This window comes from Eriocheir sinensis, unplaced genomic scaffold (assembly GCF_024679095.1).
Source record: "Eriocheir sinensis breed Jianghai 21 unplaced genomic scaffold, ASM2467909v1 Scaffold95, whole genome shotgun sequence".
Classification (NCBI taxonomy): Eukaryota; Metazoa; Arthropoda; class Malacostraca; order Decapoda; family Varunidae; genus Eriocheir; species Eriocheir sinensis.
The window spans coordinates 442545-468648 of NW_026112330.1; the positions used below are offsets into that span (position 1 = coordinate 442545).

General features: G+C 45.0%; 1 long non-coding RNA gene across 1 annotated transcript; it reads right to left on the minus strand.

The window, feature by feature from the left end:
- Positions 1-1373: 1373 nt before the first annotated feature.
- LOC126994996 (uncharacterized) lies at positions 1374-5725 on the minus strand. The gene is made up of 3 exons (XR_007749773.1): positions 5605-5725; positions 4470-4837; positions 1374-1706 (listed from the first exon to the last, which is right to left on the minus strand). It is a non-coding gene; the product is annotated as an uncharacterized LOC126994996 (long non-coding RNA).
- Positions 5726-26104: the final 20379 nt, after the last annotated feature.

Below are 26104 nucleotides of genomic sequence, written 5' to 3' on the forward strand. Positions count from 1 at the left end.
AATCTGCAGGAGCTCATGCTTATCAAGCAAGATTTTTATGGCCTCAGTGGATTCCCTTCTGTCATAGGGGCAATAGACTGCACTCACATACCCATCAAAGCACCTGCAAATGCAGTTGTTTATCTGAACAGAAAGAGGAAGTACAGCCTTAATGTACAAGTTGTGGCAGACTCAAAGATGAGGATCATCAGCTTCTGTGCAAGCTTTCCCGGGAGTGTTCGTGACTCCTACATATGGCGTCAAAGTGTTCTGCGCCAGCAGTTTGTGGAGGGCCAGTACGGAGACTCACTACTTCTTGGTAACCTTTGCTGTATTTTGTAAAATTTAGCAGCTGTAAGAAAAACAGCATAAGTTAATGTGCCTCCATGGTGCTGTGGTTTGTATACATTTTCACAACTGTGTGCCTGAGTTCAAATCCTTCTTTTCTGGATGATTGGTAAATTGTTACCTGGGGAAGGTGAACCGGTAACCTGGATGCTGCACTGGGCCTGTGTCCCAAGTTAATGGATTGTTACCCACCACAGGCTGAAGGGCCAATGGTATGGAGATGAGTATCGTGACCATTCAAAGCTAATAGCATATGCTCCCAACTTAACCTGTATGTTAATGTTTGGCTTTGTTATCTTCTTGACTTGTCAGATGCATTATCCTGGTTATCCTTTCGAGGGATTAATATGGATGAGTATTTACAAAAAGGTTATGGAAATGCTGTCCATTCACAGTCACAGCATGTATTCTGACCCTTTTAGAACAATTTTGCTTTTTACCAACTGCTTTCCAACTTCCACACTCATGCTTGTCCAGAATCTAATAACTTTCCTCAATGTTAAGCCCTTTTAAACTTTGTTTTTTGTAATGCTTACAAAATTCATTTATATACATAAGTGCCTCTGAAGTGTATTTACTAGCAAATATAATTTTTATGCAGTAAATAGGACAACCTGTTTCATTAGGGAAAAGTAAAGAACAAACAACAAGGAATGGACTGGGTGTCATAAGAATAAAAGACAGGGTAGTATATGTTCTATTTTTATAAAATGGCCACTCATATTTTTTAGAGCAATGGAAATGTAGTTAAGGAATGGAAAGAGACAAAGAGTAAGGAACATTATGAAATGTATACTGCATAATAGGGCAGACAAGGCCCCTGTATATAGATATCATTTGGGAGGATAAAAGAACTGGCAGAGATGATACAGAAAGCCCAACCTCAAGGAAGCTGATTAAGTAAGAGAGGAGATGTGAAGTTTCCAGTTGAGATTTTGAGTTAAGGATAGACCGAGGATGTTTATTGTAGGTGACAGCTGAGTGTTATTGAAGAATGGGGGATAAGTGTTTGGAAGTTTTAGAGGCGTTGAAGGGCTTGGCTTAATTGGAAGTGATAGTAAGGTATGAAGTTGAGCATTCTGCAGCCTCCATCCTGGAATCGTGTAGTTTCTGTTGGGAAGGTCTTTTGTAGTCTGAAGGATTGGAATGGTCACCCGTCTTAGGCACAGGCTGCATGTTGGCATACTTCCAGTAGAAAGTAAAACTTAGATGTTAAAAGACAGTGGTGCTGGACGGAGTGGTTGGCCATGTTGGTGGTGCTGGGTGTGGAGGTCTGCTGGATGGTCCTAAGGGAGGGGCTGAGGAGGCATCTGTGGAGGGATCCTTTAAGGTGCAGTGGCTGTTCATCCTCGCTTTTGGGCTGGACGATAAATGGGTACCTGAGGAAGATTGGGGAAGGTAAACTGATGTAAACTGGATGTCACCCTAGCACAATGCCTTGGAAGTAATGGGATCTTTTTCACCGCAGGCTCAATGTGCTGTAAATGAACTTTGAGGCCACACGCAGCTACAGCGTGTGGTCCCATTGTAGATAATAGTGTCTTAATACTACCCTTTTGAAAGAGCTTAAGTAGTAGACAGGAAGATATACAAACAGAAAAAGGCTGTTCCAGAATTCACCAGCTTAAGGGATGAAAGCATTAAGGAGCTGGTTAACTTTCCCTTAACAAAAACAACCACTGCAAAGATGATGTTAGATGAAAAATTAGTTTATATTCTGATCCTTGCAGGTGATTCTGGTTATCCTCTAGAGCCCTTCCTAATGACACCAGTGAGCCAACCAACAACTGATGCTCATCGTGCCTATAACCGCAGCCACTCTAGGACACGTGTTGTGGTGGAACAGACTTTTGGGGTATTAAAATCTCGGTTCCGTTGCTTGCATGGGTCAGGTGGCAGCCTTCAGTATGACCCAGTCAAGTGTGCCAAAATTGCAATTGCATGTACGCTATTGCATAATATTTGTATCAGTAGAAGAATTCAATTAAATGAGCCTTTAGTACAAGAGATTGAAAACATGGAAAATTATGCCTACAGAGGAAATGAAGTCACAGGGCAGGCTCGACGAAGGGGTCTGATTGACAATGTCTTTTCATAGACAGGGTTGTTGGTTGGAATGTGTATGTATGCTATTGCATAATATTTGTGTCAGTAGAAGAATTCAATTAAATGAACCTTTACTAGAGATTGAAAATATGGAAAATGATGCCTACAGGGGAAATGAAGACACAGGGCAGGCTCGACGAAGGGGTTTGATTGATAATCTCTTTTCATAGACAGTGTTGTTGGTTGGTTCCTGTGTCTTCATTTCCCTTGTTGGCATCATTTTCCATGTTTTCAATCTCTTTTACTAAAGGCTCATTTAATTGAATTCTTCTACTGACACAAATGTTATGCAATAGCATACATGCATACTTTGTCTTTGCATAACTTGTTTGGTGATGGTATGTAAGGTACTAATATGCAGGTATCATGTATACTGAGGTGTATGTAATATATGGTGCAATTGCTGCTCTGTTTAGTGTCACAATGCTTGGACAAGGTCAGGTTGTTTAGGGTGGAGACAGCGTGATGTATGTTGCTGATGACAACACCACCGCCCTGACAGCCACCAGTGACAGCGTGATGTATGTTGCTGATGACAACACCACCGCCCTGACAGCCACCAGTGAGAGAGAAGAACAAACCGGGAGACTGAGGTGGCAGGGTTTCTGTTTTGGGTGCTCAGGATTTGTGGTGACTCCTCACTCATGTCACTGAAACTGTATATACATGTAAGTTTGTATATTATAATTCTAACCTACATGTACCTAAAAGACAGTTAAAAATATATTATACAAACTTGCATGTATATACATCTCAGTGAAAAGTGTGAGTCGCCACAAAGCCCAAGCACTTAAAACAGAAGCCCTGCCATCTCAAGACACCCGGTTTGTTCTTCTCTCTCGCTGGCGGCTCTCAGGGCGGTGGTGTCGTCATCAGCAACATTTCTCATGCTGTCTCCACCCTGAACAACCTCCTGGCTTGTTTTGCTCTGAGGGTGGTGGCGTTGCTGTCAGCAATGTTCCTCATGCTGTCTCCTCACCCAAAACAACCTGACCTCAACTAAACATTCTGACACTATATAGAACAGCAATTGCACCATACATTCTGCACACACACACACACACACACACACACACACACACACACACACACACACACACATATATACATATATACATATATATATATATATATATATATATATATATATATATATATATATATAGATATAGATATAGATATAGATAGATAGATATAGATATAGATAGATAGATAGATAGATAGATAGATAGATTATAGATGATACCTGTACATTAGGGCAACACCTAGACTTAATTTACACCTCGCCTGAGTCTTCTGTCTCTTGTACCCACGGCTTGGCACCTTTGGCGTTTCTATGTATTTTTTTGTAATGTTTTTCATTTTAACATTTCTTCTAAGTCACTTTAAATTATACAAACTACAAATTCATACCACTGCGATTTTCGGATGATTGGACTTTTACTGTATTGGTGTCTTTTTGCATACGTATGTGTGCAAAATAATTGCTGCATTAACAAAAGGAAAGACTTTTTTATTCAAAAGGAATATTAATACTTGAGAAATGGAAGGGCAGACACTTTGACTGATTGATTTAGAATGTTTTTATACCTATAGTCCATTCACTTCAGCTGTGAATCCACAATGGCTGGAAATATTGATAAAAAATTAAAGTATATATTATCATTAAATGTTGTTCTCTGACTTCTACTCACCGTAATTATTAACAATTGAGGACGGAAAATTGTGTTAATAGTTGTGGAATCACTGCTTATTCCAATGTTATCAAGAAAATAAACTTATCTATATCAGATGAGCTAAGTAAAGGAATACTAATATTTCTTGATTATAGAATAGTGTTTTGGAGTCAAAATTGTCAGATACCCTCCCTGCCAACAGCCAGTCAGCAGTGTCTTAATATACTAAGGTAAGATCTAGGGATCCACCTTAACAGAGTGGATTATGGTATAATTCATGTTATGCTACAAAGGCAAAATAAAAAAAAGGTTGACTATGTTTTGTTTCTAACTAAAGAAACCCATTTAATAAAAACCTACCTAATTGGACCTGTCACCTTATTTTGACAAGGTAACTGCAATTTTTTCCAAGGCTGCAGCTACCTTGTCCATAGTACCACTCAGCCTCCTCACTTCAAGAAGGATATCTTCTTGAATTTCCATCATTTTTGGCCCAACTGGTGGATCAACCCTCTTGTGTCTTCTGGTGGAAGCGTGAGGTGCCGCTCCTACATCAGGGGGAGATTGAGTTTCTGGGGCACGGTGGACAGGTGCCAATTCAGGGGCCAGCTGGTGAGTAGGAGTAGGGCGGGGATGGTGAGGAGGGGGCTGTGATGGGCCTTGCAGAAGTGCGGGTGTCATAGAATCCTCCGAAAGGAAGATTCTACACACTTCTGTGTCTGCAGCAGCTGTACGTAAAAAATCATTATGATAAGAGTAATTCAACATGGTATGATTTATTTTGTGCTTTGATTATGAGTAGCGAGGAATTTTAGGAAAACCTAAACAAATATGTCTGCCCAACTTAAGATATATATGTTCAGACCACACAGACTATGCAGAATGGTGGTCTCTCCTTAAACCCAATTGAAACTATGTAAAAGCTTTGCAATTTCTGCCTTAGCAAACATGAAGGTGAAAAGGTCAAGTTGATTTTTAAATCAGTTGTGTTGCACTGAACCACTGAAGGTGGAAGTTTATTTCATAATTAAGTTTCTCTGGAAATCAAGAGTTAGTGGGCAAAGCAATAAAATAACATAACATATACCAAATAAAACAAATGAATGTGTAAAAAAATCAAGATAAACAACAAAAGTTATGGGAAATTGAACCCATGCCCTTAGAGCAACTGATGAGTGGGGTCACTTTTCCTTAATACGGAGTCCACAGTGTGGGGCTGGGGTGTTACGGCAAGTGCCGCAGAAGTGGCCCCTGGCATAGTGACTTTTTAGCTCATCACTGGCTCAGTTGGGTTGCTGCCCTGCTGACTACTATTATGAAGGCCTGAGTTCAATTCCCAGCACTTAATGACAAACATTTCAAGATTTTTCACTACATTATTGAATTTTTTTATGGTGAAATATATCAAGTTAGTGGCACTTGTCATAAAGACTAATGTTACGTAGGTTACCAAATACAAAGATTACCATGAAGTACATTTCATAACATAATTTACCTGCAGACACAGAAGGTGTTGGACGAGGATCTGATTCTAAACCAGATCCCACACCCGCTACAACTGCAGGGTCCAGCACCTGCGCCATGGCCTCCTCAGCATCGGTGAGGGTGTCTGTTTGAACAGAGCCACCACCTGTACAATTTTGTAAAAAAATAGTACATGGCAATGCAGTTATGCTTAAACTTATTCTGAATCATTACCTGAATAACTGCCCCAACACTGTTATACCTGTCTTTGCCAAAATAGACAGCTATTTCCACCAAAGTGCCGCAAAAGTGGCCCCTGGCATAGTGACGGCACTAACTTATCACTGCTAAAATATTAACTTATTACCTCTTTATGCATTATTCTAATATTTGAAAAACAATAATTAGTGATATAAACAGTTATCTGTGTTTGTTAACATATAAACCCTATAAGTTAGATGTTTTTAATAGAGGGATGAGGGACTGCAAAGACAGCGATGAAAACCATCATGACCCATGATAGAATTAATGTCTAGAGAAGATAGTCTTTGCCTTACCACTTCAAAGGAAATAGTTATGTTAGTGACGGAAGAGTCAGACAGTTGATAGGAGAAAGGGGTATTTAATTCATGAGTAATATAAACAAGAAAACTTTCTAGTGAATGTCTGCCATTACTCACATTCAGCGGTTGCATAACCTTTAGCTAGTCTAAGAGGACCCACAGAATGAGTGCTAAGTTTTTTATTCTAATATAATGATTAAAGGATTTTGGGGAACTTTTCATCTTATTGATGAGGGATCTATCAAGGGCCAACTGAAAATACAAAAAGTAGTTTCAGTACCTGTCCTTAAGGTACTTGAAATGTTCCAAGGCAAGGACGACTTGTTGAGAGCTTCAGTCTAGATAATGTGGCATAACACAGCTGTTGCAGATTTCATAATCAATCACTATCATGCCATAAGAAGCTAATTATGTTGAATTTACCACTATACCATTCATATTTAGCCAATTAGAGCTAACTTCCCTACTGACTGGTCTGGAAATATTACTGGAAGATTAGCAGACAGTGACCAAATTTGGGAAAATTGCCCAATATATCTAGGTACATCTCCTACTCTAGCCCCATCCAAATCCAGTATGTTACAAGATGAAACATGGTCGGGGCAGAGATCCACCAGTGAAGACCCTAAGAAGTGAAGCAGTCCACAAATTGTTCATGAAGTGGAGTATTTTCTTACTGACCGGTGTTCTCTCTGGTACCAAGGAATTAGAGGTAAAGTCACCCATGATGGCTACTTCTATTGAAGGACAAAGAACATAAAAAACTACATTAAATTTGAGTTATCAGAAAAGCTACAAAGAGGAAAATATACTATTATTATATACAGATTAAATTCAATGAAATGTATAACACAAACATTATTGCAGTTAACTTCAACAAAGTTAATAAGTTTGTTAACACCGAGACACTCCAATATGCCTCCCAATGTTGCCAGGAACATCAGAACGAGCTTTGTTGTATAGCATAATATACAAATGAATCAGGAACATCAGATAATAAAAGTTAATAAGGTAATAAGGAACCAAATTTCAAAAATGTGAAATCTATTACAGGCTGGAGAACTGTTCCTCCATGACTGTTCACTGCTTTTTAGAACACTACAGAAGATATATTCTCACCTGTGCTAGTCGCCTCACGTCTTAATTCTCCCAACTTCTTAGTGTGGCGCTTGAAGTCGGAGAACTTCATGCGCACCTCCTCCACGCTGCGCCCAACTCCACTCACGGCGTTGACCTCCTCCACCACAGCTTCCCAAGCTCGTTGCTTGGCTGCAGCGGTGACGCAAGAGGACAGAGGCCCTGTGATGGTCTCCCACCTTTGCCTCACCCCTGTGATGAGGGCTAAAATTTCCTCGTTTGAGAAATTGGGCCGCCTTCTTTTCACAGCTGACGCCATGTTTTGAAAGTGAGGCGCGCTTCTGGCGTTTGCGTCGCCGAACCTTCATCATTATTATCCATATGCAACAGAATGCTCACCAAATGACGGAAACTATGGAGGTAACATACAGAAACGTGCAGAATATTGTATAAGCGATTATATTTTTATTTCAAAGATAAATATACAAGTAATGTGCCTTCATTCGTGAAAAACACATCTTATTGAGGGATTACAACGCTAATTATTTGTTTTAAGGCAGTATTTACCTCTGTACAATACACATGTCTTGATTTTGAAGTCTGTGCCTTAGTAAGCAAACGACACGTGAAAGCCCAAATACATTATGAAAGGTCGCACGTGATTGGCTATCCAGCCCAACCAATCGTTGCTAGGGTGCGAGTTACCGGAGCGTTACCATGCCGTTGATGAATGCCGTGGTTGAAAGATGCCGCAGCTCTGGTAGCGCTCCGGTAAATGCGAGAGATACCAGAGGCGTGGTTGGTAAGATTGATGAATCCGGGCCCAGGATGAAAACGTCAGTTGGTAAACTCAAATCTCTATTCAAATGCTGTAACTTTAAAGTAACTGAAAACGTAATTTTGGTACATATATATATATATATATATATATATATATATATATATATATATATATATATATATATATATATATATATATATATATATATATATATATATATATATATATATATATATATATATATATAGATATATATATATATACACACAGACACACACACACACACACACACACACATATATATATATATATATATATATATATATATATATATATATATATATATATATATATATATATACACATATACACACACACACACACACACACACATATATATATATATATATATATATATATATATATATATATATATATATATATATATATATATATATATATATATATATATATATATATATATATATATATACACACGCACACGTTGCATTATTTCAACACTTTTAAGACTTGCACATCTTTCAAATGCGTATTATCTTAGCCTTTTCTTGGGAGTTACAAGCCAAGACCCTTACAAAGGACCCGTTTTCGCGCGAAACTTGCGCGTCCCTCACAGCGGCCTCCCTCACTCTGGCTTAGTTAAAACACAATTTTGGTCTTTCATATCTTGTTTCCAATTAAGCACTGTCCAGTCTCTCCACATTCCACACCATCGCATGGACCATGGGGTCTGTGTGGTCTGATTTTCTATGTTATTTTATGTAATTTTCTCTCTCTCTCTCTCTCTTTTTTCTACAACTGTTTTTGTAGCATGCTATTGGAAAATTAGAAGAGGTCTTTCATGTTTTACTACTCTTTAACATTGCAAATAAAAAGCATTTAGAGAAGCTGCATTTTGCCTCTTTTACAGATTGTATGAAGATCAAATGAAAATATTGCTAAATCCGTCTCTAAATTTATCTATAATTCCTTTTCAAAATCATATATGTATATACGGATAGAATTACGCGTTCAGGAGGACGCGAGTTCAATCCCTGACCGGTGCCACCAAGCTGGGATTTTTCAGCCGTCGCCGAGTGGCTTAAAACTACCCACATGCTGTCCAGAAGACCACCTATCAACCCGGACTCTAGATTCTATGATCAAAGATGAGCTCCGGGAGGGCAGCATGAGCCAATGCAAGATGGCGCCCCTATAAACACTGGGCTGGGCCGACCATCAGGACCCACCGGAAAGAAGCCTTGGACCGACCATCAGGATCCACCGGGAAGAAGCCTACCGGCGCAATAGGCCACAACGTAAAAAAAAAAAAATAATAAAAAAAAAAAAAAAACTGGAAAAAAATCTATGTGGTTTAACCCCCCCAAAAAAAAACATGGTTTAAACCAAAAAAACTGGTTTAAACCAAAAAAAACCGTTTTTTTTTAAACCACTGGTTTTTGACAACCCTGCTTTAAAGAAAGTGTTCTTAACTATTACAGGGTTGAGAAGAAATAGCACAGGTGCGTGAATGACGTGAAATGAGCATGTGCACTTTCAAAATGATTTTAGTGTAAAATGAATAAGGGAACCGTGCACAAGACAGTAGGAGTACCAACTATAATTGTGTGTTAAAGAAATAGGTATGGAATAGGTCAATTAAAGCAGTTGTAAGTGTGTACCATAAAATAAAGAGAAATCATAGGATAGGATTTGTGAACAAGAAATGTGAAATCTTAGATAGATTGGGTTGGCCAAGAAGATAGCAAATATTCTGAAAAGAATGTATGAAAACAAGAGCAAAATAGACCAGGAAACAAACACAGACAATGGTTGATGAGCAGGAGAGGTGCAGGGCAAGGATGCATGCTGTCACCAGCCTTAGTTAGTTTATACACAGGGGAAGGGGCAGTCAGGATGAGACTAATGAATGCTGGAGTGAGTACTGGTGATGAAAATATATGTACTTTGTTATATGCAGATGATGTGAGAGTTATGAGTGAGTCGACATAAGATCTCCAAAGACTATTAAATGTGATAACTGAGTATGTTGAAGAGACTTTGGAGTGGGATTTAGCAACAAGGGAAGCAAAGTTAGTATGACAGTAAATAGGTCAGAGGATGTTAGAGATAAATCGCAGAGAACTGGCAAGAGTTATTTGGAGCAGAAGTGTAAGTACAAATACCTTAGGGTGTGGATGACCAGAGTTATTGTGAGAAAGCTAAAAATGAAACGATAAGAGATACTCCATAACGACTAAAAGCGGCCACAAAATAACCATAGGGAAAACTTTTTCAAAAACTGTCTGCTTGCCATCAATCTTATATGGAGCCAACATCGTAAATAAAATTGAAAAACTACAAATGAAAGAAAACATCATCATCATCATCATCATTTCATCAACGCCTGCTCCTAGGAGCTCCCACCAAGGGATGGCCACGGCAGAAGAGCTTCTATCTTTCTCTATCCAGATACTCCCTCCTTGCCTGCTGAAAGTTTCTCAAAGATCTTTCCCCCCTCTCCCAAACATACTCTTGCACCCTATCCCTCCATTTCACTGAAGGTCGTCCTCCAGCATTCCCTCCCTCTATCTCACTCACATACACCCTTCTGGTCATCTTACTCTCCTCCATTCGCTTCATGTGGCCAAACCACTTCAAGGTCTGTAGCTTCACTTCTTCCACCACTCCACACTTCTTCCCTTCACCCCTATGACACATTCCAAAATGCTCGTACACACTTTCATTACTCATTCCATCCATTCTTCTCACACCACAAGCACTCCTCAAATAACTCATTTCCACTGCCTGCACTCTAGACCTCTGACTTTCATTCCAGGCCCACGTTTCACTTGCATATGTGAGGGTTGGTACTATTACTGTGTTGTATTATTGTATAGTCACTCCAAGTTTCGGTCAGGGAACTTGGCTGTCATACTATAGAAGTGATCCTATGAAGTATGATCAAAGAAAACACCACCTGTTGTCAAATACTGTGGCCCCAAACATGTACTGAGACAAGACTTTCTTGCCACTGGCGAGGTACAGAGTGTCTGCCGTACGTGTTTGTGGGTTGTGCCATACCCTTACTGTGAGCCTTGGTTCTGTAACTGGTGGCTGGTGCCTACCTGAGGTTGACAAAGAGAGACAAATAAAGAAATTGGGTTGCAAGGACTTGTATCCCTTCCTGTTTGTCCTCAGTTTCCCTGTGCCCAACCCCCAGCCCTGTCGTCTACTGGCAAACCACTTGTCCCCAAGGCAAATATTGCATGTTTTGATACACTGTGCAAGATGGTGCAGGAACAGAGCTGTGTTGTGCATGCTTGCCACCACTTGAAGATGATGCCATAGTCTGTGATCCCCTGGACATTCTCGACTGTCTGCCGGTGGCTCCTATGGTTCTGGCCAGCAGGAAGCCTCCAGACAGCTATCAGGAAATGGTCCTGGCTCTCTGCTCTGCTGTTAGGTCTCTCTCTGATAGATTGTCAAGTCTCTGTGACTCAGTAAAACAGCTCCCGACTGAAGGCTTATCTAGAAAACTTTCTCTCCATGATGCTAATCTGAGGCTGCTTCTAGGTCTTTAGTTCAAGAGAATTTAAGGGACATAAAAATAAAAATATACAATAAAATTATTTTCCACCTTTTTACATGGATTGTAGAAATGTCCACTTTCTGGATATCTTACTTGATTTCTGCCTTAGCTAAGAAATCTTTATGATGAAAGATTTTAACTTACCTAACCTACCTTCCATCAGATTGGCCAGTGGCACACACAATTGTGGCCTATTGATGAATGATGAATTATTCTATCAGTGTTTTGCTTCACTGGGACTAGTTCAGTGGGTAAAGCAACCTAACATATACTATCAGGTAATATTCTTCATTTCCAGACTTGCAAGCCTCCTCTTAAATGAAAAAAAGTCCTCAGTAACACTAGTATTTAAGAAAGGCTCTAACCACAACTCATTGTTGTACAAATTTGTTTCCCTGACATTTATTTGTGCCAGAGCAATGGATCAGGTTCAAACAAAGTTCATCTATGGTTCTGCTCAGTCTGACAACTTATGAACGAGGATCAGTGTGGCTTCAGACCCGATACATCTGTGGAGGATTAGTTGATCCTTAATTTCAGTCAGGTCGTCATCTACCTTTATGTTGATCTCACACTTTTGTATTATTCCAAGGCCTATGACACAGTGTCCACTACTCAAGAAGATGTACAAATATGGGATCAGGGAAAGACTACTTCTTTGGATGAGGCAATTTTGATTAATAGAGATATATGAGTAATGGTCAATAATCAATACAGCCTGCCGAGAAAGGTGCGGAGTGAGGTTTTTGAGGGCTCTGTCTTGGGACCTCTTCTCTTCCTATATGTTTATTACTTACAACATCTTGGCATTTCTGCTCCCCCTTGTCCACTGATGAGAGAAATTACTTCGTGCCAGCAACACTTTGCATGGTGTGGCCAGCTCCTGGGAACTCACAATGGATTCCTCAAAGTGTGTATTGATAGAATTCTAGTGCAGTCCTGTAGAGTGGGCATCACTGTGTGTTTCAAGCCTATTTTCTGGGTGCCATGCACATCCTCATAATAGATGCTGCTAAAGACAAGCCTGCATGGGTTTACTCCTCCGTTAGGGCCACTGTGTCCATAAGGATATTGAGCACTGGACAAATGAGCAGCCTAGTACAGATGACAGTCATATAAGGCATATAACATGAAGAAGTGCAAGATGACTGGTTAGATGTGACAAACCAGGTGTAGATAGGGAGAGTCATGGGGTAGAATATATTTTGTAAGAGTATCAGTGGTGGAGAGCTCTGTGGTCCATGGGGAGAACAGATCATCATGGAGGGTGTGAGATAATTCAGAATTAATCTCCAAGTTTGAAAAACGTGACAAGAGAAGGAACGTGTACGAGGCTGAGGCTGTCTGAGAGTGAGGAGGATGAATTCGCATGTATGTCTGCAAGTACAATGATGAGGACATACAGAAAGGTCAGATGGTTTGATAGGTGAGAGGATGTGAAAAATTATATAATGGGGAATCAGTCACTCCTCATATCCCTGTGACTGTTGGGAGAGACCACCAACTTGTTTTGCCCATCACCAATGCACTGACTCTAATAGCTTAGCATCACCTGAAAACCCTGTATTCCAAAACTTCTAAATCCACTTCCATTTTCAGTTCCTTCTACCCCACACAATCTTTGATCCACCCCATAACAGGACCTTACCAGTGCAGCTTCCTTTCCTGTACTTCAGGTCCTCAAGGTGATAGGACGTGCTCAGGTCCTCAAGGTGATATGACGTGCTCTGGCTAGCTCTTGGGTTGACCATGTCTGGTGGGATGAGTTACAGTGGTGCAGTGAAGGGAGGAGGCGGGGCCGGTGGGGGTACAGTTGGGCTAGTAAATTCTCTCTTGGAGAGAATTGAAGAGTTGGAGAGGACTGTGGAGGCCATGAGGAAGGAAAATGGAGTCCTTCGTTCATCAGGTCCTCAGACAGGCGATGTACATAGTACACCGTCACATGATGGGGGCTGGCAGGTAGTCAAGAGCCATGGCAGCTGCTTAAGGTTGAAGAGGACCAATCCTGCGGGTGTGGAGTGCCTCAACTCCTTCTAGGCTCTCTCTGAGCTGATGGAGAGAGTGAAGGAGCAGGAGGTGAAGGAGAGGAGGGCAGATGACAAATCCCTGCCCAGAGGTAACATTTTGGTTGTTGGGGATAGCCAGGTCAGGTTGTCAGATAGGGCCTTCTGTGCTAAAGATAGGACACGTAGGACCAGGGTGTGTTTTCCTGGGGCGGGGATTAGGGATGTCAGCGACAGGGTAGAGTCGTGCATGTCAGGCGAGGGAGTCAAACCCATCGTCTGCCTGAGTGTGGGAGGGAACGACATAGTCAGGTTAGGTAGTGAGCAGCTTCTGCGTTGCTACATGGAGGCACTTCGAAAAGTTACGTCCAAAGGCGGGGTTCCTGTGGTGTGTGGGGTTCTGCCAAGGCGACGGGTTGGTGCCATTTGACTGTCCAGGGCTATTGCATTAAACTGCAGATTGGCAGATTATTGCAAAGCCAATGGATGGACATTTGTCGACGCCTGGGACAGTTTCTTTGGCAAGAACCACCTATACCAGAGGGACGGGGTTCACATTTCATGGGAGGGGGTACAGATCTTGTATGATGCCCTTGAACGTGGATTGGGGGCCCTGCAGGGTTTTTTAGGGTAAGTAAGAAGGGGCCTAAGATGGCAATACCAAGTGGGAGCACTAAATGTAGTAATAATAATAGGGTAAGGCAAGGGGTAGGTCTAAATGTGTACTATACAAACAGTAGAAGTATTAGGAATAAGATAGATTTATTGAGGGGAAAGGCGTGCGTAGAGAAATTTGATATGATAGCGATCACAGAGTCATGGATAAACACTGCAGACAGACACTTTCTCCCAGAATTAGAGATTGAAGGGTATAAGTTACTCCACCAAGATCGAATAGGCAGGAAGGGGGGTGGGGTCGCACTCTTCATCAGGGACAATCTTAAGTGTGTCATTAACAACTCAGTCAAGGAATACAGAATCCCTCTGGGTAGAAACAATAGGTAGAAAGGAGAAGCTTGTCATCGGAGTACTTTACAGACCGCCCAACCTTACCAGGGACAGTAGCCAACCCCTTTTACAAGAAATTAGTAGGGCGTCAAGATATAGGAATGTGTGTGTAATTGGGGATTTCAGTTATAGGAACATAAAGTGGGATACTTTATCCGGAGATCAAGAGGCACAGGATTTGTTAGACGTGATACAGGATAGTTTCCTTAAGCAGTTAATTAGAACACCAACGAGGGAAGAAAATATTTTGGATTTGTTGTTAACTAATAGAGAGGACAAAATAAGCAACATTGAGGTTGGGGATTCATTAGGTAACAGTGATCATAAGGAAATTAGATTTAATGTTAAATGAGAGAATAGAGTCAGCAGTAACAACACATTAATACCCGACTTCAGGAAGGCAGACTATGAGGGCTTAAGAAAGCAGCTGCAAAGGCTTAGGGCAGTAACTTGGAGGGCGAGTACAATAGTCTGGTCAGGGAGATTAAACTAGGACAGAAACAGTTTATACCTCACAGGGAAGTCAGGTCAACAGGTAATTACCCGCGATGGATGACAGAAAGGCTAAAAACTGAAATAGGAAGGAAAAGAGGACTATATGTTAGAATTAAAAGGGGGGAAACTCACCTAAGGGATAGTTACAACGATTTAGCTAGAGCAGTAAAGAAGAACACACGTATGGCAAAACGTAATTATGAGATTAGAATTGCCAGGGAAGCAAAGACCAATCCGAAGGGCTTCTTTCAGCTTTATAAGACCAAGGTTAGGGATAAGATAGGGCCGCTTTAGTCAGGATAATCACTGATTGATAGTGATGAGGAAATGAGCGAGGCGTTAAATAGATATTTCTTAACCGTATTTACCAAAGAAGGAGTAGATGATATACCTCAGGGAGAACAGATCTACGGGGGAGAAGAGGTAGAAGAATTAACCGACATCAACATAAGTAGGGAGCTCGTGATTAGACAGATAGATAGACTTAAAGTCACTAAGGCGCCAGGGCCAGATGAACTTTTCCCCAGGGTAATAAAGGAATGTGAAACTGAAATAAGTGGGCAGTTAACAGAAGTATTTAGGAAGTCACTAGACACAGGGTGGTGCCTGTTTCATGGAGGCAGGCACACGTTATTCCAATATTTAAGAAGGGTGACAAATCTTCTATGGAGAACTATAGGCCGATTAGTTTGACGTCAGTTATAGGTAAAATGATTGAGTCAATAATAGGTGATAGTATTAGGGACCATATTGACAGACAATTTAATTCACGACTCACAGCATGGGTTTATTAAAGGAAAGTCGTGCCTCACTAATCTTATATCCTTTTACAATAGAGTATACGAGGCAGCTGACAATGATGAGAGCTATGATGTGGTTTATCTTGATTTTAATAAGGCCTTCGATAAGGTACCTAACCAGAGACTTAAATAAAGTCAGGGCTCATGGGATAAGAGGGAAGGTATTTGATTGGATTAAGGCGTGGATTAGCGACAGGAAACAGAGGGTTACCATTAACGGTAAAAAATCCAAATGGGGTAATGTTACCAGTGGGGTTCCTCAAGGTTCAGTTTTAGCCCGCTTTTATTCATTATATACATCAATTACATAGAGAATGGGATAACTAGTGACATAGGCAAATTTCCAGATGACACCAAAATAGGACGCACTATTAGGAAAAGGGGAGGATGCTAGAGCACTGCAGGAGGATCTCAACAAACTGTCAGCTTGGTCAGAGAAATAAGAAAATAAGAACATAAGAACGCAGGAGTCTGCAATAGGCCGGTAGGCCTGTACGAGGCAGCTCCTTTGACCCTAAGCTCCCGTGTATCTAACCCCACCTAATATCGCTGTCCATGAATTTATCTAGTCTATTTTTTAATGTGACAATTGTATTGGCACTCACCACATGACTGCTAAGCCTATTCCACTCATCCACCGCCCTATTTGTAAACCAATTTTTGCCTGTGTCCCTGTTGAATCTGAATTTATCCAGTTTAAACCCATTACTTCGTGTCCTACCCGGTTCTCTTACCAACAAAACCTTATGAATGTCTCCCTTATTAAAGCCCTTCATCCATTTATAAACCTCGATCATGTCTCCACGCACCCTTCGCCTTTCTAGAGAATGCAAGTTTAACTGTTTGAGTCTTTCCTCGTATGGCAAGTTTCTCAACCCCTGAATCATCTTAGTCATCCTCCTCTGCACCGATTCTAAAATTTTGATATCCATTCTGTAGTAAGGTGACCAGAACTGAACCGCATAGTCAAGATGAGGTCTAACTAATGCTAAATATAGTTTGAGGAAGACTTCGGGGCTTCTGTTGCTTACGCTCCTTGAAATAAATCCCAGTACCCTATTTGCTCGATTTCTAGCTTGAATGCATTGTGCCCTTGGACGGAGATCAGAGCTCACTAAGACCCCTAAATCCCTCTCGCACCCAGACCTGCTTATGAGAGTGTCATTTAAGCAATAGTTGTGTGAGGGGTTGTTCCTACCTACACTAAGAATACTGCACTTCCCTACATTAAACTCCATCTGCCATATATGCGCCCAGTCATACAATCTGTTGAGTTCACCCTGGAGAATACTAGCGTCCTGATCCGACTCAATTGCTCTACCAATCTTGGTATCATCTGCAAATTTACTAACATCACTACTAATTCCTGTATCTAAGTCATTGATATGCCAGATGAATTTTAACATCAAGTGTAGCATACTTAGTGTAGGAACACGCAACCCATTACACGGGTATAGCTTAGACTCCACAGCAATAGGCAGGTCTGAGTGTGAAAGGGATTTGGGGGTGTTAGTGAACTCTGACCTAAAACTAAGGAAGCAATGTATTAGTGCGAGGAATAGGGCTAACAGGGTATTAGGATTTATTAACAGGACGGTAACCAACAGGAGTGCAGAGGTCATCCTCAGACTCTATTTAGTGTTAGTTAGGCCACACTTAGATTATGCTGTCCAGTTTTGGTGCCCACACTACAGAATGGACATCAACTTGCTAGAATCGGTTTAGAGGAGGATGACCAAGATGATTCAGGGGCTGAGGAACCTCCCATATCGAAATAGGCTGAAACATCTAAACTTACATTCACTAGAGAGACGAAGAGTGCGGGGAGATCTGATAGAAATATTTAAATGGGTCAAGGGTTACAACAAAGGCGATATAAGTAAAATACTGAGAATTAGCCAGCAGGAGAGAACTCGCAGTAATGGATTTAAATTATAAACGTATAGATTTAAGAGAGATATAGGCAAGCATTGGTTTAGTAATAGGGTGGTGGGGGAATGGAATTGACTCAGAAATCACATAGTTAGTGCAGGGACGATAGCTTGTTTAAGGAGTAGACTGGATAGCTACATGGACGAGGATGACAGGTGGCAGTGAGGTGTGGGTGCAGTAAGGAGACATGGTACTGGAGCGTACGCCCGTACCAAAGGTAAACGAGGATCAAGCCTCTACCTGTAACCCCTGAAACTACACCTCATCCATCGTGAGTAGTGGGAGGGATTCTGGAGCTGCCCTGTGTAGGCCGCCCGGCCTCTTGCAGTTTCACTATGTTCTTATGTTCTTCTTATGGACTAGCTGTGATATTCCTCCCACCATCACTGTTCCTCTAATAAGCTTATTCTAGACCAGACCTAAACCAGAAGAAGCAAAAAGGAATCAGTCAAATTTACCACAGAGATTGTTGATGGTGGGAGGAGGAGCAATGTTCGGGTTCATCAGGTTATTATGTTATGGGCAGCACCTCCGGGCAAGTGTGCCCTCTTGACATCGTGACTATTTAGACTGATCTGGTATCAGTCCCTGCCAAGCGTGGCGCCATGACTGACCGGTGGTACAACTCCTCACTAAGGAGGCCAGAATTTAGGCTGGTAATGCCATCAATATGTGTCTTGGTGCTTAATTAGCATTTTCAGTGTTTCTAAAACAAGAAAATGCTGTCATATATTCATGTAGGCATATCACCTGCAGATGACAGCGAGATGATCCCCAGCATTCTCAACAAGAATCCTTGGACAAAGCCTTGACTTATGATGGCTTCATCTTTAAGTTGCTTTTCATCACACAAAAAGGGAATGCACCTACCAAGACAGTAGGAATAAAATTATTGTCTGAAAATCGATCACTCCTTTATTATAAAGAAGGGCAGTTCTAATTGGTTTGAGGTAACAGTGCTACCATTGTCAAGGCCTTGACCATGTCGCTGACAAGTGTGCTTAAAAATTTGGGCCCTAGATGAGGTTTCTGCATAGGTGCTCATGAATAACAGGACTATCATAATTAAGCCTCCTAAATGAAAAAAAATGTGTTAACTCCACATCAGTTTCTGAGTCATCTGCAAAGACTGTTCTTCTATGACAGCTCAGCAAAATAGAGTCAACAAGGATACTACCAACTTCACCCAGGGAACCAGATGAAACTAGGTCTGCTCCACGTACATTTCCTGTATAAAATAATAGATTATATCAGAGAGCTCTTAGATAAGCTCAACATTGGTGTATTATGCAAAACAGAAACTTATTTATTTGAGTCAGAGCTGAGCATAACTCATGTTGCAATGTCTAAGACTTCCTCAATAATTTGCGTAGCCAGTCCCCATCGTGATCACCTGAGTTGTGTTAAGCAGTTATGTACTCTGCTTCACTGATGATATCCCACAGATAGGCATTAGCATAGTCCCTCTTAGTTATTAGCTGCTAGAAATGGAAATACACTTTACCAGTGGTTTATAGGCCTGGTCATTGGGCAACAGATAGGGGCTTTATGGATGAATCTCGGCAGTTTCTTGAGCTTTTTTTTTTCACGCCCTGTTAGATACATCAGTAATCTCCTGCATCATCCTCTCACTTTCTGCCGACAACACCATATCATATGTAAACAGGCCTGCCACTGTGTCTCACATCACACCCTTAATTGTCTCACACCCTCACCAACACAAAATCTCTTCACTCAGCTCCTATTTCCAGCATCCAGAGGCACTCACATCCTTGTAAAAATATGTTATCCCTTCACCAAATACACTCCCACTTCATATATCTACATCATATCCTATAAACCCTTCCTGTCAAATGCATCATAGGCTTTCTCCAGGCCCGTGAAGGCAGCAGACAGCTGCCTCTCCTGCTGTAGGGTACTCCCCCACTATAACTCTCACTCTAAAAATTTGATCCCTGCATTCCCTCTCTTCCCAAAAACCCACTTGTTCACTGCTAACACTTTTAATAATAGTTTTCATCATCGCTGAATTATAATAAGTTTTCTTTGCTGCTCGACTAACTGATGTTAACGTGTTTCTGTATTTCTTACAAGTACATTCATACACAAGAGGACACTTGGCATACAATTTTTGCATTGTATTTCGTTGTCTTATTGGATTTTTAATTGCTACTCTATATAAGGTTTACCCATATGCTTGTTCTTGATTACATATTATTTAACAGGAAATATATTATTGTAAATATAAAGTTTTCCATGTGTATCAAAGTCATCGTTGACATTTAAATCATTAACACCAGTGTTCCATTGGTGGTTTATTAAGTCAGCTTTGAATTTCTTAATCGAATCCTCATCAAATTATTTTTAACTATTGTGTGATTGTAAGATGCACTACTTCGAGTACTGACTGAACTGAAAACTGGAAAATGATCACTGAAAGAAGAATGTAATATGCCCCTTGTCGTGTAGTGTTGTAAATCATTTGTCCGTATGTGATCAATTAAAGTTGCTGAAGTGTTGGTTACTCTGGCTGGCTCAGGTATCGCCGGAAGACCGAGCGCGCATAAAGAAGGTTCACAAGATTCTGAACATTGACTTGCTTGTGGTTCAACAGACTGAGATTAAAATCCCCCGGGATATACAGCACAGCACATTCGCTTCCGGGGGTTCTGGCCGCGCAGCCAGAGCGAGTGGACGTGCTGAACTTCTTCTCCCTGAGCCGGCTACTTCTGAGCTGAGCACAAGCCCCGACTGGTGGGAGCAGTGTACCCACTGCTACCCGCCATGGCTTCCCTATCAGGGGGGCCGCCTGCACCCAACGCCTGCACCGGAGACGAGCAGGGGAAGGACGCAGAGATGGAGGAGGTCTCGTCAGACCCCGAGGGCCTCCCCCAAAACAAGAGGCAGCGGACGACGTCATCGTCGTCAACACCGATAGAGACCCAGGAGAACCTGGGCCCCAAGGCGGCCTCTCTCCCCAGCCCCCCACCGTACACCAGCGCCTCCTTCCTGCTCCGGGCCAAGTCTGGGGCCCAGGTTTTCAATAACCCCAAGAAGGTTGCCCACGCCCTCAGCTCCTCTCCTATAGGCAAGTATGTCTTGGAGGGGGAGCTGCGCTCCCTGGGAAACGGCTCAGCACTAGTCGTTAAGGTATATGAGCACAACCTCCTAAAGGTGCCAGACCTCACCAAGCCTTCCTTCCAACTGGGTGAATGGGAGGTCACCAGCCGCAGGGCCGAAAAGGATGATGACTCCTACCAATATGCCAGGGTGGGCCCACTGGGGGATGAAACCACCATGGAGGACATCCAGTCGGCCTTCAGGATCCTAGACGGTGCTGGAGGTGAGTGCGTAGAACTCGCCTGGATCCCGCCACACTTCCTGTCAAGGACCACCACAGGCAAGTGGATCCGCATGAAAGTGCGAGGGGAGCTCCCGAAGAAGATCTCTATCTCTGGGCTAGTATACTGGCCGAGGCCCTTTCTCCTCCCCCTACTACGATGCCCAGGGTGTATGAAGGTAGGCCACAGCATCTTTACATGCAGGTCAGCAACACGGTGTGCCCGGTGCAGTGGCCCCCACCCTTCCAAGCAGGGAGACATCGCCTGCACCCGCCCATATCACTGCTTCCAGTGTGGCGGACCACATGGCCCCAGATCCAACAGGTGCCCCTACAACCTTGAGGCCCAGCAGCTCCACACCAGGCTGATGGGGGAGGGGCGGGCACTCCATGAGGTCAACAAACAGCTGCGAGAGCACCAGGTGCCCAAGCCCCACCCTACCCCTCGACCAGCGTCACCGCCACCACAACCTACACGTCTTCCTGCAAGACTCGTCCATGAGGGCCTCACTTTCGCCGGCATTACCACCAGTAACAGGTATGCCGCCTTGGAAGAGGAACACCTGGAGGAACCTGCCTATATTGACAACCCAGCGCCAATAGACCCGGCTCGCCCCGCACACCGCAGACCCCAGGGGCAGCCCCGCCGTTGGCCAAGCGTCTCCACCCCTCACCAACACAGGGGATTCTACCACGACACAACAGCGGTGGAGGTCCACCAGCCCCATCACCCCCCCCAACACCACACAGAGCCTCTGCACCCCGTGATAGAGGCGGCAGTCCCTCAGACCCCTCGCACATCAAGCCCGCGAGACAGAGACAGCGGCCTCCATCATGTAGCCCAACCACTACCACACTCAGCCGGACCACCCACGTCAGCCACCACAACGTCATCATCCTCCACACCGCCAGGTCAGGAGGAATTCATCCCCACATTATTTTCCCTCCTCACAAGGGGCTACCACCTATACCAGATGGGTTCTCCGCTAAAGGATATCATACGTAGCCTGTGGCCCTCCGTCTCCGCGCTCATGTCACTACTGTTGCAGTAATGGCCCTCACCTCACTCCTATGGAATGCCAGGTCTCTCCTCAGGAAGACTCAAGAATTCCAAACCTTCCTGAAGGACACACTACCCTCGGTGGTCGGGGTGTGTGAGACCTGGCTTCCCCCCCACCTCACCCTCACCTTACCAGGGTATGCTATCATCAGGGAGGATCGCCAGGTGGAGTCCTTCTTGCCCTCAAGGAAGAGCTGGTTCACACACAGCTCAGGCCTCCCAGATGGCCGGGTGGTTGCCTGGAGGTAGCCGCTGCCAGGGTTGGGCTACAGAGGGGCTGGCTTACCGTGGCAGTGTGCTATAACCCAGGGGGAGCGGCCACCTACCAAGAGCTGGATCACTACTTCTCCTACCAACCCCCCCCGGGTTTTTTCATTGGGGACTTCAACGCCCACCACCACTGCTGGGACCCCAACCTGCCTCCACTCCACAGGCACACCCCAGGTACTGCCCTATTTCAAGCCCTCCAAACCTCACCACACCTGTGCCTCCTCAGCCCACCGGGCCTGGCCACAAGATACGACCCCCACACTGGGGCAGCCTCGGTCCTAGATCTGTACCTAGGAGATGCAGCTCTCGATACCCCTGTCTTCACAACTGGACCGTACATGGGAAGTGACCACCTCCCCATCATGGCCTCTTTCCCACTGACCACTCCCAGACCCCATCCGGGCTGCTTACCCAGGTGGAACTTAACAGCAGCAGCTTGGCCAAAATTCCAGGCAGCCCTGAAAAGCCCCCCAAATCTCTCCACCCGACCGATTGGGGAAGCAACACAAGCCCTCCAAGAGACACTGGAGGCGGCAGGGCAGGCAGCCTTCCACCTCATCACCCGCCGCACCCCCCGCCGCCCTGGGAAGGCTTGGTGGAACGACGACTGCCACCAGGCGGTACAAACCCGGCGCAGAGCCTGGAACCAGTGGCGCAGAACACCAACGCCACAAGCAGGCCAGGAGTACCGCCGCCTTGACGCCATCTGTGCCAAGACCATCCTTCAGGCAAAGAGGCAGGCATGGGGAGCCCACTGCTCCTCCCTCTCTTTCTCTTCTTCCACCAAGAGAACATGGGACTTCCTACATGCCATGGAAGGCAGAAAAGGGCGACAACCACTCCCCATCACTGATCACTCTCAACCCCAGCTGGACGACCGGCAAAAGGCTGAGGTACTGGCTACCCATTACAAGGCGAAAATAGGAGTGGCTCCTACACTCCAACCACCCCAGGATCTCCATACCTCCATCAACACAGCCATGCAAACCCCAGGCGTCCCAGAGCTCACACAGCCCTTCACCATGGCGGAGACAACCCGAGCGAGGGACTCTCTACGTTCCGGGAAAGCCCCAGGCCATGACCGTATTCCATACGAGTTCCTCCAGCATCTCCCCCCAAACATCCAAGTGGACCTCCTTAACATCTTCAACACCAGCTGGCAAACAGGGGAGTTCCCACCTGGTTGGAAACGGTCCATCCTGATACCCGTCCCAAAGCCCGGCAAGGACCCAACACTCCCATCATCTTACAGGCCAATCGCACTTCTCTCTTGCGTTGGCAAGATGATGGAGCGAATGGTAGCTACCCGACTATCCTGGTGGGTGGAGGAGAAGCGTTTGATGAGGGAGGAGCAGTGCGGCTTCCGCCCCCACCGAAGCACCCTTGACATCCTGGCACAGATGGAACACCACATCTGTGACACCTACCGCCAGCACCAGGTCATGTCAGCCCTCTTTGTAGATCTAGAGGGGGCCTTTGACACTGCATCACATGAGGGAATCACTTACAAGCTGGCTGGCATGGGGGTCACTGGCACCACCCTCACCTGGGTCAAAGATTTCCTCTCCAGTCGCTCATTTCAGGTGGCGGTGGGAGCCTCCATGTCAACACCGCACCCCATACAAAGAGGAGTGCCACAGGGCTCCATCCTCAGCCCCCTCCTTTTTAACATCCTCATGACAGACCTCCAGATCCCTCACCATTCACACCTTTCTTCCTATCCGCTGATGATATCACTATCATCAGCAGGGCAGCGACACTGGCAGAGTCTCAACAACATCTTCAGGAGGCTGCAGCAGCACTTGAGGGCTGGATGACCACCTGGGGCCTTACCATCAGCCCCCAAAAAAGCGCCCTCATGTGCTTCACCTTGAAGCGACTGCCAGCACCACCTACAGTGTCCCTGAAAGGCACACCTGTCCCTACACCCGGACACACACCCTCCTGGGGCTCAGAATGGAAGGACCTCGCCTAACCTGGGCCAGTCAGGTGGCACACCTGAGCACCTCCTGCAATAAACAACTTGACATAATGAAAAGGATTACCGGCACTAGATGGGGGGCTGACCGGGACCTGCTCCTGAATTACTACAAGACCACCATCAGAGCAAGAATAATGTATGGCAGCAGCATATATGGGGCAGCGGCTCCCTCTACCCTTTCCAAACTGGATACAATCCAGAATGCTGCCCTGAGGATAGCAATGGGGGCAATGCAGTCCTCTCCTGTTGTCTCCCTCCATGCAGAGAGTGGCATCCCCACGCTAGCTACCCACAGAAAGGAGGTGCTATGCCATCATTACCACCGCATCAGGAGCTTGCCACCCACCCACCCTCTCTCCAAGCAGCACAGCACCTCAGGGGTGGACCAGGATGCTCCAGTCTGGCTCCCTGGAGCCCGCCAACCCCTTCTAGTAAGGGCACTATTGGTGCACCTCACCCTCCACCTCACTCCACCACCACCACAACCTATCAGGCCACACTCCCCCATCCCACCCTGGCTGGACATATCCCACATGGTGTCCCTGCATATCCCTGGCCTCCCTCCTAAACCATCCTCCAGCATTGTGGCGGCCACACACTTCCTCCAACTCGACAGGACACTCTACCACCACCACCTGAAGATCTACACGGATGGGTCACACTCCCCATCGCCACCCTCCACGGCATCAGCCATTTATGACCCCAGAACCAGCACCTGCAGGACGTGGAGACTCCCCCCTGAGACAGACGTCCTGACGGCCGAGCTGTACGCCCTGCACCAGGCCCTCGCACACCTCCACACCACCCATGCCAGGGGCAAGGCAGTCATCTATACAGACTCCCTCTCGTCACTTCACCTCCTCCTCTCCCGCCACCCAACATCCTCGACGGCCCTGGCCCACACCACCCAGCGAGCCCTTCTCCTCCTAACATCTGAGGGGTGGGAGGTCACCCTGCAGTGGGTGCCCTCACACTCAGGCATAAAGGGCAACAACATAGCAGACGCCGCCGCCAAGATGGCCCTGGCGGACGTAAACATCACGCCGCTCCCCCTGCCACTCTCCACGGCCAAACGCCTAATTTCCCGCACCTGCCGCGCCTCCTGGGACGACACGCTCGCCAACACCCTCCGCATCACCTCCATGGGTCAATACCGCACCAACTCCTCCCCACAGCCGTGGGTACGGAAAACGTCCCGCGTCCTAGACGTGGCCTTGACGCGCCTTCGCCTGGGCCACACACGACTCGGCGCTCACCTCCACCGCCTGCGCCTCGTCCCCGACCCTCACTGCCCCTGGTGCAGGACCGCTGAGGACACCATTGAGCACCTGCTGCTGCACTGCCCCCGCCACCACTCCCAGCGAGTGCTGCTCCGGCACCAACTCCGCGCCCTGGACGTGCCCACCTTTGACCTGCCCACGCTGCTGGCGGCGGCAGGCGTCCACCCATCACGACAAGAAGCTGTCCTCCGCCTCACCTGCGCCTTCCTTAGGAAGACGAGGCAGCTGACGCGCCTGTGAAGCCCTCACAGGACGACACCAGGGCTCATGTGAGCGACTAGATCGCCGCGGCCCTAAACAACAACAACAACAACATTCGCTTCCAAAACTACTTCTAGAATATTCTCAA